At 48.5% G+C, this 15007-nt stretch overlaps 1 long non-coding RNA gene across 1 annotated transcript in view; it reads left to right on the plus strand.

Annotated features, from left to right (window-relative positions):
- The first annotated feature begins 972 nt into the window (after window positions 1-972).
- The window catches only part of LOC137215046 (uncharacterized), a 176109-nt gene continuing 162074 nt past the window's right edge, over window positions 973-15007 (plus strand). Inside the window, exon 1 of the long non-coding RNA XR_010939134.1 lies at window positions 973-1135. This is a non-coding gene — a long non-coding RNA (uncharacterized lncRNA). The remainder of the gene's footprint in view (window positions 1136-15007) is intronic.

The following is a 15007-nucleotide window of genomic DNA, read 5'->3' on the forward strand; positions in this document are numbered from 1 at the left end:
CCGCCTTGGCAACTGGCCGTCGGGGTTCCCTGGTTCCATCTACACTGTGAGGCTCTCTGACCTTTTATAGCAGAGCTCGGTGCCCATCCTGCTCTTTCTGGGATGGAAACATTTTCTCTGACAGCCCCTCCTCCCCCAAGACAAGCTCCCCTCGCAGAGTGCACTGTGCTAACCTCCTGACTTTTTTCGTGTTTGTTTGTTTGCATTTTAGAGGTAAAGCAGCTTACATCTGTGTCCTGAGGGTGAAGAGCTTGTTTCTCTCCTTATCCCCGCCTGTCCTCTTGAAATGTTTGTGTCTCAAGCACTAAATTTTTATTGTGGGGCTGTTGGTGGGAAACTTGGAAAGAATTAAAAAGAGTTTCAAAAGAGTGGGCTGTGCCTGCTTTTTCTGAAATCTATCATTCCACCACGACAGTCATCAGCGCCTGGGGTCTGTGGGAAATGTTCTGCTTCGGGTAGAGCCAAGGGCAGTGGTACCCGGGTGTGGTGAGGTCTCCCCAGGTCCCCAGGGACACTGACGCTGGCTGCCAGCAATCCGGCAGAAGAGCCAAGCCAGGGGTTTTCACAGCCCACCCGGCTCCCCAGGGCAGCCTGGAAGTGGGTTGCCGGGGACAGTTTCATTCTTCATGTGCCTCCAAAGAAACGTCAGGACAGAGGGTCAAGGTGGCAGTGGGTTCTCTTCCGGAAAGCTGCACCAGACTGGAAATCTGGGTTGCATCAGAGGCTTGGCAAAGTGCCTGCTTTTCCCTGGTGCTATGGGCAGGCTCCTACTTATTTTTCGGATGTTTTCTTGGTTCTATGGTGTAATGGCAGGTCCCAAGGAAGTGTGAAGTCTAAAGTCTATTTGTGCTTCCCTTTGTCTGTCATTCTACCCCACAGTCTCCATACACACACACACACACACACACACATACACACACACACACACACACACTCTCTCTCTCTCTCTCTCTCTCTTCAAGTTAATGGACTTAAAAACCCAAGTGCTTGTTGATCGGTGCCGATAAAACCCTTTCCAGGGGGAAGGGACTGGCAGCTCCTCAGGGGCGATGTCATCAGAACCGGGTGGTGCATCACAGCCCGTGTAGCCAGTGATTTCATCAGCCTGTGCATTAAGCGGCAACACCGCACAAGGGTAAGAGTATAAATATGCTTTACAATGCTCAGCTTCCTATCATAAGAATACTTCCTGAGTGGATGTAAATTTACAACAGGTGCTTATCAAATGTGAAAATGCTTGCAAATCAGAAACAAACTTGAGGGCTGTGAACATATTTCAGTGATGCTTCTTGCAAGGGCTGTGCCTGATGCCAAGCAATAATGTGTTCCTCTGTAGTTTCTACATGAAGTGTCTTTCCATGGTTTGCCACAGGGAAAATGATGATGGCTGAGCCTCGGATTCTGGTGTTAAGATGCAGATTTGTTTAAGAAAACCCGTATTTACCACTGGGGCACAAATGCAGCTGATATGCCCTAAATTCACATGAGAGATCTTTACTTTCAGAAGAACTAATATTTTCCTTAATTGCATGTTTCTACCAGAAGGCAGGCATCCTCTAACCGTCTCTGCAGAGTCCGTGATAGAAATGTTTTTTAACTGTCTCTTTCTCAATGACTGAGTATGTTGTATCCAGAAAATAAGGGGAGGGGATGGCTTCTTTTGCTGGTTGGACTGCCCTAAACAGTAAGTCCCTCAGTATAATTGGGCCTTGTATGTTTTTCTCTGAATGGCACTTTTATTTGTTTTGAAGCTTTAAAATAGTCCCCACCCCCTTGCCTCCCAAATCTTTAAGGTTTGCTCTCAAGATGTACTTGTTATGCAGGGAGTAATTAGCCTGTTACAGAGATATTAATTAACATGTTAGGAATGTTTTCTTTATTAATGAGAAATTCACACATTCTATTTAAATTAATTTGTATAGTTTAAAATTAATTTATCGTGGCCTTTGATGACCTCAAATCTACTAAGACAAAACCGGAGTATTGTACTAACTGGTAAACCATTCATTAAACATTTTATGCAAATAGTGTTTGTTTATAAACAAATTAACTGCAAGGATTTTCAAAACAGGTGCTGTGTTGTGAATGCGTACTAAATGATGTGGTACTGAAAGAATTAATTAGACCTTCAGATGTAATTAGTTGCAATAATTTGCGTGATTAGCGGCTTGGTTAAGAAGTAAGACACACACATTGTAATGCAGGGGAGAGTCACTGCAGTGGTTTTGTCTTTCATATGGTGAGGATAAGCCTTCTCCATGTTTAGGAAATTTTTCAAAAAATTGCTGACATAGCTGGAGTTAATTGCCAAGTGTCCTGTGGGGGGGAACGCGGTGGTGGTGGTGTTTTTTCCTTCTTTCTCCCTTGGCTTCTTCCCGTGTATAGCCACTGGCTGCGCTGCTGTTTGTTTGCACCTTTATGAATTTTTAAAAGAGAAAGTTGTTAACCCCAGATCTTTGCATCCCCAGAGGAAATGACGACACTTAACACTTTGAGGGTTAAAAGACAGAGAATGCAATTATTATAAGCCAAATGAAACATGTCCCGCATTTCAAGATGGGCTGTTATCGCTCAGGGAATAGCTGCAGTCATTTTTTTGACATCCCAGTGGAAGTGTCTCGCCTCTTCTTGCAGAAGATGGGCGGCCACGGTGAACGGTTTCGTCTGACGGGCTGTGGAAACGGGTAATCGTCACTGCTGATGGCTTGTTTACATGATGCTGGTGTTCTAGGGGCAAGGCCACCGAGGTGCCTGGACCACCGCATTCAACTATGTCTGTTCTCTAGGGCCATGTTGCGGTGACATGGTTTTCCAAGTCTTGGGACCCGCTGACCCCTGCCCTCTCTGCTGGGGAGCTTTACATAGCATGATCTGGCTTTGGAGAATCCTGGTGAAAAACAGACTAGAATTATTTCATTCATTATTTCAAAAATATCCTTTGCGTATTCTGGGGACATAGTAGTGATCGATACCGATGAGGCTCTTCTACTAATGGCGCTTTGTGTAGGGCAGAGACAAGTGAACATACGATGTTTCAGCTCATTTTAGCTATGAAGAAATACGAAGAAAATAAACCACAATAATCCGGTGGAAACTGACTGAGGGGAGTGGAGAGGGATTAAGTCTGTACAATTTTTCAGAGCTTTTATGTAGGTCCCACGTGCTTGCAACTTTCGCTCCATTCTATTTTAATATGAAACTTCTCTGACTGTAATACATGTTAATTTCTCTGTGTGTGGCTGTACTAAATGGCACAGCGTATGCATAGATACCTAGCATGGGGCCTCCTGGCAAAGCAGGTGCTCACTGAATGACTGCTGGATGTGAATCCGAATCTCGCTTGATCAGACGCCTGTGGTCACTGTTATGATTTTGGTTAAGCTCTAGAGAAGAACTGGGATTATGCTTCTCGTTCAAGCATACAGTTCCTTTTGCAGCCCCTCTGAGCATCTGTCGCTCTCGCGTCCTTCCCTAGGCAATGGTGAGGAGACAGGCTAGAGGTAGTGGGTAATTGGTGAAGGGGAGCCCAAGGACTAAAATAAGCCTGTTAGTTAAATGTGTGTGTGTGTGTGTGTGTGTGTGTGTGTGTGTGTGTGTGACATGCCCTTCTCTTCCCGAAGCCTGGTAAATGACAGCAAGACTTGAAACGTATGGGTTTCACAATTTACAAAAGTCTCCTTTACTAAGGGTTAGCTAGTTCCTCCACGACCAGCCTGAATGGCCTTGGGATGATGTCTGAGTTCCCTACTGGCTCGAGCAATCAACGACTACTCTTGGCCTGGGAGAGACTGAGGATTTAAAGATGAAAACTTGTGAGTTTCCAGAGGCCCAAAGCTTTCTCTCCTCTGAATTTCTTGGTGGTGTTTGATTCTGTTCATCCTCATTTTCAGTCGCTGTTTGCCAAGCGGTCATTAAAATAGGGCCTTTTTGGACGATGTTTGAACTTGAACAAAATTAACATTTGCGTGTCATCAGTAGCCGCAGTGCATCATTCTGGGCAGTGAAGGATGAAAAGTCAAAGAAAGTGGGCCACTTGATTAAAATGAACAATCAAGGAAAGTTCTGAAAGATGGATACAGAGAGCTGGGCTGTTAATTTATGTGGACTCGATTCCAATTGCAAAGGGACATTTTTTTCCCCTCTGAAACTTTTAAGAAATTAGGTTTTAAAGCTGAACCGGTACACCACTCAACTTAGAAGAGAATTTGATTGTATGTGGTGCCTTTCCCAACCTGGCACTCTCTAATATTGCATATCAAGAGCTCCTGGCTGCAGAGTGGCAGGGAGGGAGGGCCAGTTTGAATGATTCCTGAGAAGGTGATGAACAACCCAGGCTTTCTGCTGAACCCTTGGAGAAGGACTTCCTGTGACGTTTTAAAGCTTCTCTTCTCTGGGCCTTTGCGCTTCCGTCCCTTCCTTGAACTATGATCATAAATACCATCGCATCCTGCAAGATCCAATTTGGATGTGTTCTCCCCCCACCCACCCCAGGTATCATTAGTAGTTTCTCCCTCTGAAATAACCTCTATGGCAACATTTCTATACGAGTGTGATCTGTTTCTGTGTGTCCTTAGGAAAGTAGCTGGCCTTTACAGTAGAGCACCTGTACTGTACCTGTGCAATGGAACCACTCACAGGATCGCCTGAAGGTAAAAAGAGAGAACACAGACCACGTGCTCATGATGCGGGCTCCTGACAAAAGCAAGGACCCTCTTGCTCTTTCTGCTTCTGCATGGGGAGGAGAGTGGACCGCAGATGAAGAAACCCACCTGCCTCTCACAGACTTGCTTTTAAGTCTGTCTTTCTCTCCCAGGCTGGAGGAAGGCTTGGTGACTCATTAAGGATGGTTCTCTAAGTTACATATTCTTGAAATCGCCTCTGATTACAATACTTATTGTCTTTTTTTTTCTTTTTTTTTTTTTGCGGTACGCGGGCCTCTCACTGTGTGGCCTCTCCCGTTGCGGAGCACAGGCTCCGGACGCGCAGGCTCAGCGGCCATGGCTCACGGGCCCAGCCGCTCCGCGGCATGTGGGATCTTCCCGGACCGGGGCACGAACCCGTGTCCCCTGCATCGGCAGGCAGACTCTCAACCGCTGCGCCACCAGGGAAGCCCTACTTATTGTCTTTTGAGAACACACTCATTGTTCACATGCTACCAAGGAAGACCCAAATAACAGCCTAGCTCTTCTTCTTACTGGTGTGTTACTGCTCTTTTCTGAGCCTCAGTTTCCCCCGCTGCAGAACAGTTCTTGTGTGTTAGAGTTCCTCTCCACTCGGATACTTTAAGAGCCTATATTTGGTCTTGAAACAATTACAGAACCAGGGGATACATTAGCCCAAGTTATTTCCTTTGCCTTCCTTATGTCCTCTTTAATTTGGGGTTGCACATTTATTTGGGGGTCATTTTTTCTCCCTCTTTTCAGTGTAATGTACGGAAAAACAGTGTTTAAAAGAGATCTTGTAGAATCAGACTTGGATTTAAACAGAATTCTATGAAATTCTTGGTTAAGCATGTTTGGGGTGAAAAAGATTTGTAAAGGGAGTCTTCTCTTAGACTTAACTAGGTGGAGCTAGAAATAAGTTGCAAGGAAGAAGGAAGTAGGTACCCAGAGAAATCCAGTGCATCCTTAAGGGTCTGGCTGCCTAGGACAGAGAAAGGGTGCCTGTTTGGTGGGAGGGCTCAGGTGATGCTAAAAACAAGGAAAAATCTGAACAACCGCAATGATTACTACTAACCCTCATCTTCAAAGAGCCATGAGCTGTTTAGTATCTACAAAATATATGAGGCTTCAGTTGAGGTTTTTATCGGAGAGATGCATCTGGGGCCGTATTTCATCTTCACTCAGATGAAGGCAACCTTGAGGGCTGGACGGAAGGAGGTTGAGGTAGGTGGAGAGAGTTCTGAGGATAGAGAAGCAATATCCTTGCAGGTGCCTTGGAAAGCTTGGTGTCCTGTGCTGGCATATAGAAAAATTCATTAGGTGAGGCCGCCGTCTTGGATGGCGTCAGCTTGGGTGTTAGTCTCATCCGGCCCCCTTACTTGAGCAACCTCTCTGGGCCTTAATTTGTCTGCTGATCGTGTAAGAATGTCAAGCTCTACCTTGCAGGGTTGTTACAAGGACTAGAATCTATGGCGCAGGCACTCGACAAGTGCTTTGTTATTAACCGCATGGATGCCGTCCCGCTGGTTTCCAGCTGTCCATTCTAGTTGGCGGTCTGTCTTCTCTCTGCCTCTCCCCTCACTGTTTTGAAGAGCTAGTATTGATAGACCATGTCATAGGTATATTGCAGGCTCCAGCATGAACATCTCCAAGTGAACATTTTGGAAACTCAAAGAAAAAGGGTTAGAGGTGTGAGAAGACTGGCATCAAAAGACGGCTCAAAGAAGAAGATAAGTCATCTCGTCAATGTAGGAATTCACTGATCTTGGCTCAGAGATGGGGTTATGGTCAACGTTCCTTATTTGGTCAATGTCCCTGGTTGAAAGGGGGAACCTGTCCAGAGCAGTGCCCTCACCAGGTGGTTTGTTTCTTTTTGGAAATTCCTCTCCATATCCGAGGTGCCATGATGACTCACCTGACCATTGCCTTTCGTCTGATCTCCTTTGGGGCAGCTCTGTCTAGAGCCTCTGCTTGGTGTTTCCTACCATTGGCAAGATGTAAAGGATGCTGGAGAACATGTTTCTCTGGTTCCTAAGCATCAGCAAATTTGAGTATGCGTCCGAAGGTAATTGTATTAGCCAACAAGATAGTCCTTCCGTAATGGTTGTTACGAACCCCAGTGATCAAGTGTGTATGTTCCAATGATTATAGGAATTTTATTTTCATCTGGTTTTTATATTGCTATAAATATTTTGCATTTACCAAATAAAGTGGTTGCTACGTAGAGATCATAACTTCTGGGACCTAAAATTTGCTTCAGATGATAGGCAAATTATAGACTACAATATGTGATCAAACAGCAGTATGGGGAACTTAAATAGAGTGAGCCCTGAGGACGGCGGCTGCTCAAGACTATGGGGGATGGACTAAATGGGAGTTTTAGCAAAGCTATCGCTGATTCCAGCAGATAAATTATGCTCTGCCTTTTTGTATCTCTTTGGGACTGTACTACATAAATTATGACCAAATATAATTTAGGCTATCAGCCTATATTTCTGAACATCCATCTTGTACATTTTAAGTACAAAATTACCATTTTGCAGAAGTATAAAATTGAGACAAATTTTTTTCCATCTGTGCATTTAACTTCTGCATACTTTATAGCAGCTAAAGGGTTCGAGAGGACCTCATTGCCATCCAGAGGGGATGATAGCCCCGCGACTATATAACTGTATTAAGATCTACATAAATGGGAGTAAAGTTCGAGGGACAGTAGAATGTGGAATTATATATTCTTTCTTAAATGGAGATGTAATTTTTATATAAAACTGCTCATCTCTGCTTTCCTGAATAAGAATAACTATTTATAAATTCAAACTTGCTGATGAAGAAGTCTGTGTTTATGAAAAGCCCTTTGAAACATGCAGAAAAGGGCAGGCTCTCAGTGACCAAGAGTGTACCATGGGGGCTTCCAGAGACGTCTAGGGTATTGGTCCGGACTTGAACACTGGTGTGGTCCACAGAGATGGTAGGGGACCCTTGGAGCCCCACTCTACTGTCGCTCAAGCCAACCTCAGCTTTCTTTTTTTTAATATTTATTTATTTTCTTTATTTTTCTTTTGGCTGTGTCAGGTCTTAGTTGCGGCATGCGGGATCTTTCGTTGCAGCGTGCAGCCTCTTTCTCCAGTTGTGGCGTGCGAGTTTTCTCTTTCTAGTTGTGGCGCATGGGCTCCAGGGTGCGTGGGCTCGTGGGCTCTGTAGTTTGCAGCACGCGGGCTCTCTCGTTGAGGCGCGTGAGCTCACTAGTTGTGGTGCGCAGGCTTAATGGCCCCACAGTATGTGGAATTTTAGGTCCCCGATCAGGGATGGAGCCCTCGTCCCCTGCATTGGAAGGCAGATTCTTTACCACTGGACCACCAGGGAAGTCCCCAACCTCACCTTTCTTAGTGATGTCAAGTGGGGACCTTGGATATCTCTTGTGCCTATCCATCAGGGGTAAGGCATGGGGCTCCTTGTGGCTTCAGGTCATTGGCTTCCCAAGAGGCCAAGGTGGAGCAGGGGGGCCATGCTTGACTAAGAAGCAATGAGGAGAGAAGAAGGGGGGCAAGGCAGTTTCCTTCCATCTGCCTGGCAAATGGAAGTCTTCCAAGGGTACTTGGTAAATCTCCAGCAAGGGACCAGAGCAGCCTCTAGCCTGGATTTCCTTAAGACTCGGGGTGACACTGCATCTGAGGACAGTTCTTCTAGTGTTGTACTGCTGGTCATCTCAGCTGAAGTTGGAGCCTCTAATGGTTAACACCATGGAGTGATAGCAGAGAGGGATGATGTAAGACTTTAGACCATTCAGGCCAAGTGGACAGAGCTGTTTAACCTTCATCTCATACCCCTCACTCCTTCACATACCACAGATAGTATTTTTTTTTGAAAGATCTTAGTGAATTTTCTCTTAATCTTTCTTTGTTTCTATATATGACTCTTTGTTCCCCCTCTCAAACTACTTTTTCATTTTTATTTTCCCATGTCTTTTCTCTCTTCCTGGGTGTGTGTCTATTTCAGCCAAACAAGGTGGCTTGTTGGTCTACTCAGTACCTGCTGTGAGCGAGCTCTGTTCCAGGTGCTGAGGGAGGTGCCCCCAGCTTCGCCCTCAGGGGGCTGCAGCACAGGTGGAGAGAAAGGATGTCCAGGGGCCCTGAGAATGGACAGTCAAGGGTTCTTATCTAGCCAGAGGTTTGGGTGTAACTCCTGTGAAACATCCAGACACAATGGCGATGACCCTGGACACTAGTAGGGTTTGTTTCATGTGCCAAATAACATGTTAGATCACCGTTTACTCACAAGTTTGGGGACACATCGAACGGGATCAAGGGGAAGAAGGGTTTTGAGAGGGGAGGGATGCCTGGCCCTGCTCTGTGGGGGTGGCTTTGGGAGGATAAAAGTCCCAGCTCCACCGCTCCTGAGCACACTGTTCTGAGAAGGCGTCACCAGACGCTTCTTTCGTGGGGAAAGTCTGGTCCTATCTAACGAGGAGGACTTCTCATTTTCTCTAGGGGACATGGCACACAGGGGTGTCTGAGGGATTGGATCCATGACTGGCTCTTCTAAAGGGGCTCAGGGCCACTGTGGGATCCATCCTTGTCTTAGGTTCCCTGAATTCAAAGTGGAGAGGTGTCTAGCAGAGGAAGCCCAGCTTTTACATCGTTGACAAAATGATTGGGGGAGAAAGTGACAAGAAGCAGAACCCACTGAAACCCAAGATCGGGCCCTTGAAAGCCCCTCCACCTGCACCAGCCTCGGGTGGAGGATGTCAACTTACCATTTTTTCATTCCTTCATTCGCTAATTAGTAACTGTTTATTGAGGACCTACTATGAGCCAGGCATATTCTACCTCAGACTAAGTTCTACCTAGAGCTTTCGTTTTTATTACCTAGACCACTAGATAATAAATAAGAAATATAAGAAATAAGTTTAAAAAATTCCAGTTGGTAAAAACTGCTGTTCATATCTTTTTTTTGCAGTACGCGGGCCTCTCACTGTTGTGGCCTCTCCCGTTGCGGAGCACAGGCTCCGGACGCGCAGGCCCAGCAGCCATGGCTCACGGGCCCAGCCGCTCCGCGGCATGTGGGATCTTCCCGGACCGGGGCACGAACCCGTGTCCCCTGCATCGGCAGGCGGACTCTCAACCACTGCGCCACCAGGGAAGCCCCATATCTTCTTTAGAAAGTAGAACAGAGCCATCATTTAGAAAGTGACGGGAATTGGTGGCTACACTAGCATGGGCAGCAGGAAGTCCTCTCCGAGGAGGTGACGGCTGAACCTGGAAGGTGAGAAGAAGCCAGCCATGGTTGGGGGCCAGCAGAGGGACACACATGAGAAGGGCCTAGGAAAGCACCGTGAAGACACCATCCCCCCGACCCCCATGCCCCCTGGCTATACCCCTGTCCCTGGTTTACTCACCTCACTAGAGCCTTGAATCAACCCACTTTTCCAAAGTCACCAGCAAGTGAGTGACGCAGGGGGCAGCCGAATGCAGGCTTCCTGCCTCAGACTTCCTCCCATCACCCCTCTGTGTGTTTAGACTTGGATAGAGCTCCTATGATTTGGGACAGAGAGAAGCAATGATTGTCCATCACCTCCATCACCTTCAGGTCCTTGTAAATCAGGGGCAGCAATTTTGAGAACAGAGCAATGTCAAACCTGTTTAAAGAGGGTACTCCTTCCTGATGGCCACCTCTCCCCCCTCCCCCAGGGCCGTGACATCACACAACTATAGGGGCTGCCCTATTCCCAGTGGAGTACGTGTGAATGGGGGCCCACGCCGTGCATCAGGGGTAGAGCCACCCCATGGTTCACGTGTGCCCTGGAAACACTAAGCCCAGATGTACCCGTCATCAACACGTGACTCCTCTCTAAATCACAGGCTCAGATTAAGAAATGGTGCAAGTGGAGGTCAGCTTAGAGCAGGGACAGATGGACAGGGCCCTGCAGTATCGGGAGAGGAAGGTGGCTGACTCTGATCCTTTCTCAAAAGCCCAAGGTCTCACCCTTGATAGAGCCTGGTCATCAGAGCTGAGACTGACTCTTACCAGTTGCAGATGCTGGGGGAACTAACCATTAATTCAACACGAGGAATAGAATGACCTTGACCTGGAAATGCACCTCTGGTTGTTATCAGCATACTTTATCCCTGTGGTCAATCACCCCAGGAAGCCAGCCAGTAATCCCAAACCAGCTTATCAAATCACCATGAAAGGCCTTCCCTGGTGGCGCAGTGGTTGAGAGTCCACCTGCCGATGCAGGGGACACGGGTTCGTGCCCCGGTCCGCGGAGTGGCTGGGCACGTGAGCCATGGCCGCTGAGCCTGCGCGTCCGGAGCCTGTGCTCCGCAGAGGGAGAGGCCACAACAGTGGGAGGCCGGCGTACCGCAAAAAAAAAAAAAAAAAAAAAAAAAAATCACCATGAAAAAAATCATAGACACTGGGCCCTTATCATGAGTACACGTTTTTTGCTGAAGGCAACCATCCAGTCAGCTTGGACCTAAGCCTGAAGTCTGTAGGAGAGGTTTTGGGTGGCACCTGGGGTGGCAGTTAAAATGGTGAAGGGGCGAGTGTGTGCAGGGAAGCAGGATGGATGGTCAGTGGAAGCCTGAGGAAAACCAACATCAAGGGGCAGGTGGAGAATGCAGAAGCCATGGAGTGTTCAGGGAAGTAGAAAGAAAACCGATGGTCAAGGGGGTAGATGGTTTCAAGGTGGCAGCAGTGGTCACCAGTGGTACATGCAGCAGAGATATCCAGCAGGTGTAAGGTTTGAAAAGTGCCTGTTAGATCTGGCTGTAGGAAGGTCATGGATGATTTGAGTAGGTGCGGGGAGCAAGTGAGGGTCGAGGGTGGTTTGTTTAGGCTGGAAGAGCCTTGAGCCAGTGATGATGGACAGACTGAAGGAGAGGAGAGAGAAGGAGGTTTGTCTTCAGCAGAAGGATGGTTTGCTGAGACAGGAGGGAAGGAGGTATGGTCACGAATGTTTCTAAGTCCATAGGTGGCAGACCGCACACTGCATGGTGGGTGAGGAAGAGGATGGAACAGGTTTGAACTTAGATGGTTGGCAGCGGGGAAAAGATGGAGAAGGTGAGGAAACGGAGCCTGTGGCTGAGAGCAGTGAGTTTGATGAACTGACGCGGGCTCTGGGCTGAGCGTAACGCGGAGCAGCCAGGAGGGGGCTGATACAGGAGGGGAAAGTTGGGGTCCATTTCCCAGAGGTCTCCAGGAAGTCAAAACCCAAGTGTCTGGAGACTGAGAGGTGAGGCAGCTGTGATCAGAGACACGGGCGTGGGCATGTCAGAATCCTGAGACCAGCCCCACCTACCCTGGGACAACTCTGGTGGGTGGCTGTGCGGAGGAACAGTCAGCCTCGAATCCTGGGTCTCCTGTGCGAGTCATGCAAGATCCTTTACCTCTCTGGGTTTCCCCTGCCACAGTGATGCTGCTTCCATGATGGGGTTGGAGCTGCCATAATGCAAAGCAGAACCGTGTCAGGGATTGGGCGAAATGATTCACGTGATGGTCTCAGGCCAGGGCCTGGCATGGTGCGATGCTTAATACATGATACCACCACCATCACCACCACCATCATCTCATGGAAACAGGACTCTAGAAAGCTCTGTGGCAGGTCCTAGGTGGGGAATCATAGAAGAATGAGAATGTGCAAGGCACTAAGGGGGTGGGAACGGGAGCCTGCTCTGGGGGTGCTGAGCATGGATGGGTGCATACCTGAGTGTGTTGTGAGGCAAGAGGGTGGAGACGGGTCTGTGTAAACCCAAGTGTTTCTTCTTTCCTTGCTTCGTGCCTCAGTTTCCCTGTATTTGAAATAAAGAATTGGAGAAGGGGCCTTTTAATTCCCTCCAGTACTCTCATCCTGATTCTGTCTCCCTGTCCTGGGGTTTTGCTGAAATGTCACCCCGCCCACTCCTTCTGCAGGGCCTGAATCTCTCAGTGACAAAGTCACATGGTTCCAGGGGCCCCAGATGTTTCCCCAAACAGGAGGACGGTGCTTTGTGGCCAACCAGAAGCCAACTATTTGTACAGAACAAGGCTGCTAAAATGCAAAGTGGAAACGTGTCAGGGGAAAATATGTCCTGTCCCCCAAAGAGAGACGGCCCCACGGTGAGTCAGACCCACAGGACAGTGGAGGACGCTATGCAGAGTTTCAGAGGCCTCCTTGTCTGTTAACTAGCGCTCTCACCTGACAAAACCAAGGGGTGACTAACAGTGGGTATGGGGCTGGGGAGGGACAGAGGGCCGGTTCAGTGTCCAAGACTTTGGCCTCTGCTTTGGATGGCGTGTGGTTATCAAGTGGGGTATCATCCTTCCCAGTGGGTTTGGGGGCAGTGGGGAGCATGTCTTCTATCAAACGACCCATCTGTGGAGTCATCTGGCCGTGGGGAATGACCTCAAGGTCATTCAGAGTGAGCAGAGCTCTTCCAGCCACCATCCCCCCAACATACACAGGCTGCCAAAGACTTGGACTTAGAGAGGCAAGGTCAGTCCCGGCCCCGCTGGGCAAGGAGCAGGGAAGTGAAATGCAAATCGACAATACAAACTGCTAGAGCCAAATTCTCCAAGGGCAGCATAGCCTGTGCCCGCAGGTCCCGTCTCTGCCTTGAGCAAAGGTGCTGGGACGTGCCTGAGGCCAGAAACCAAAGCCTTCAGGGTGAGACCTCTTCCAGAGCCGCACGGCTTCCTGATTTCCAGCCTGTGCTTTGGTGTAGGAGCGGAAGGCCTGGCGAAGTGGAGCCCATCCTGTGGAGGAATGCAATCGTGCGCTTGTTTGCCCAGCACCCTGTTTGTTTCCCGCACAGAACAATGACCTCTCGTAAGCCCGTGCTTTCCAACTTCACCAAGGGTTACTGTACGGCTCCGATTCCTCCCCTGATTATCTTGAAGCCTGTCAAGCTGTAAGGTTCTCCCTCCGCTCTCTGCTCTTTCTTCCTAATAGACATGAAACAGGCCAGTCAATAATATTTTACTTGTCTTCCCACTGCGTGTCTCTTCTTCTGATCAGTTTAGGCGGGTTTGACTGCAGAAAGTCAGAAGGGAGGTTAAGATCTGAAAAGTTCAGCCAAATGTTATCAGCCTCAGAGATGTTGCTAAGGGAGAGGCCCCCCAGCCCTTGGCGACCGGAGCCAATAATAGCTGCGATGCACTGATAGCATCAACGCCTGTCAAGGATCCAGGCGTTTGTGGTTCGTCTGTAAACGCAAACACCTGTATCCAGTCAAGCTATGACGGTTATCCTCTCTTTCCCTGTCATTCCCTTCGGTTCCTTGAAGGGGCTGCCAGGATGTTCTAAGCTGTGAGTTGATTTATAAAGTGAAGGGTCTCTCCGAAACTTTGGCACGGCCAGGGAAATTGACTAAAGCGCGCCTCTCCTTCGGGGTTGACGCTGCCTTTGACGATGGTGAGTGAAATCGACAGTCTTCTTTTAATTACATTTTTGAACCTGTGGCACCGACGGCCTGAGCAGTGGGAAACAGGGGCTTAGGCGGACTTTAATTGTCTCAACATGCCCCCTTGAAAGGGCGCTTGGTACTTGTTTGAGATGTTTCTGTGTGATGAATTAGATCAAAGTGACTAATAAACAGTGTCCGTGGAAGCTCTTCAGAACACAGTATATGAATATTTGAGATATTTCCAAGACTGAACAGGCAAGGTCCAACTGTGAAATAAACTTAGAGTATAAGGAGAAGATAGCTTATGTGTCGACCTTCCAGCAGGGTCGAGATTCGTGATGGGCATCGGGCCTTCCTCAGTGAAACGTCGGGCAGGGGCTTTGATGCCTGGGTCATCAGCTGCAGCGGCCTGGAGTAGAGAGAGGAGTCGAGGTCACATTGTGTCCTTCCCAGGTGTCACCTCATGGGACAAGTGGCTCCCTGAGGAGCTCTGCCCGCTTCGGCTGGGAGGGTCCGCATGCACTCAGGGTCCACGTGCCCGAGCTTCCCATCTCAGCAGTGTGAAGGCGCAGCTGCTCGGGGCAGGGCGGCCAGTCCACACTGCCCCCCATCCATGTGGCCACCTGCATGTGACTGTTCATTGGGTATACCTGGTCTGACATGTTTGCTCATCCTCTGTCATCAGCAGCGTGCGGCTTGGGGAGGGCTAGGGAGACGATCAAAGGATTGGGGAATCGGGTCAAAGATGGGCACTTGAGGGTCGTGGGTGAGGGCACAGTGTCTGGAATTAGACCTGGGGCAAGCTGGGCTCTCCCACGTACTGGAACTGCGTCCTCGCACCTCAGTGTACTCACGCAGAAAGAGGGTGAAATCAGTGTCCATTAGCTTGTTGTCAGGCTTATAGGAGACGATGTATTAGGATGAACAATATAAAAACTGGATCCACAAAAGTGGCAGTTTCCT

The sequence above is a fragment of the Pseudorca crassidens genome, chromosome 20, assembly GCF_039906515.1.
Source record: "Pseudorca crassidens isolate mPseCra1 chromosome 20, mPseCra1.hap1, whole genome shotgun sequence".
NCBI lineage: Eukaryota > Metazoa > Chordata > Mammalia > Artiodactyla > Delphinidae > Pseudorca > Pseudorca crassidens.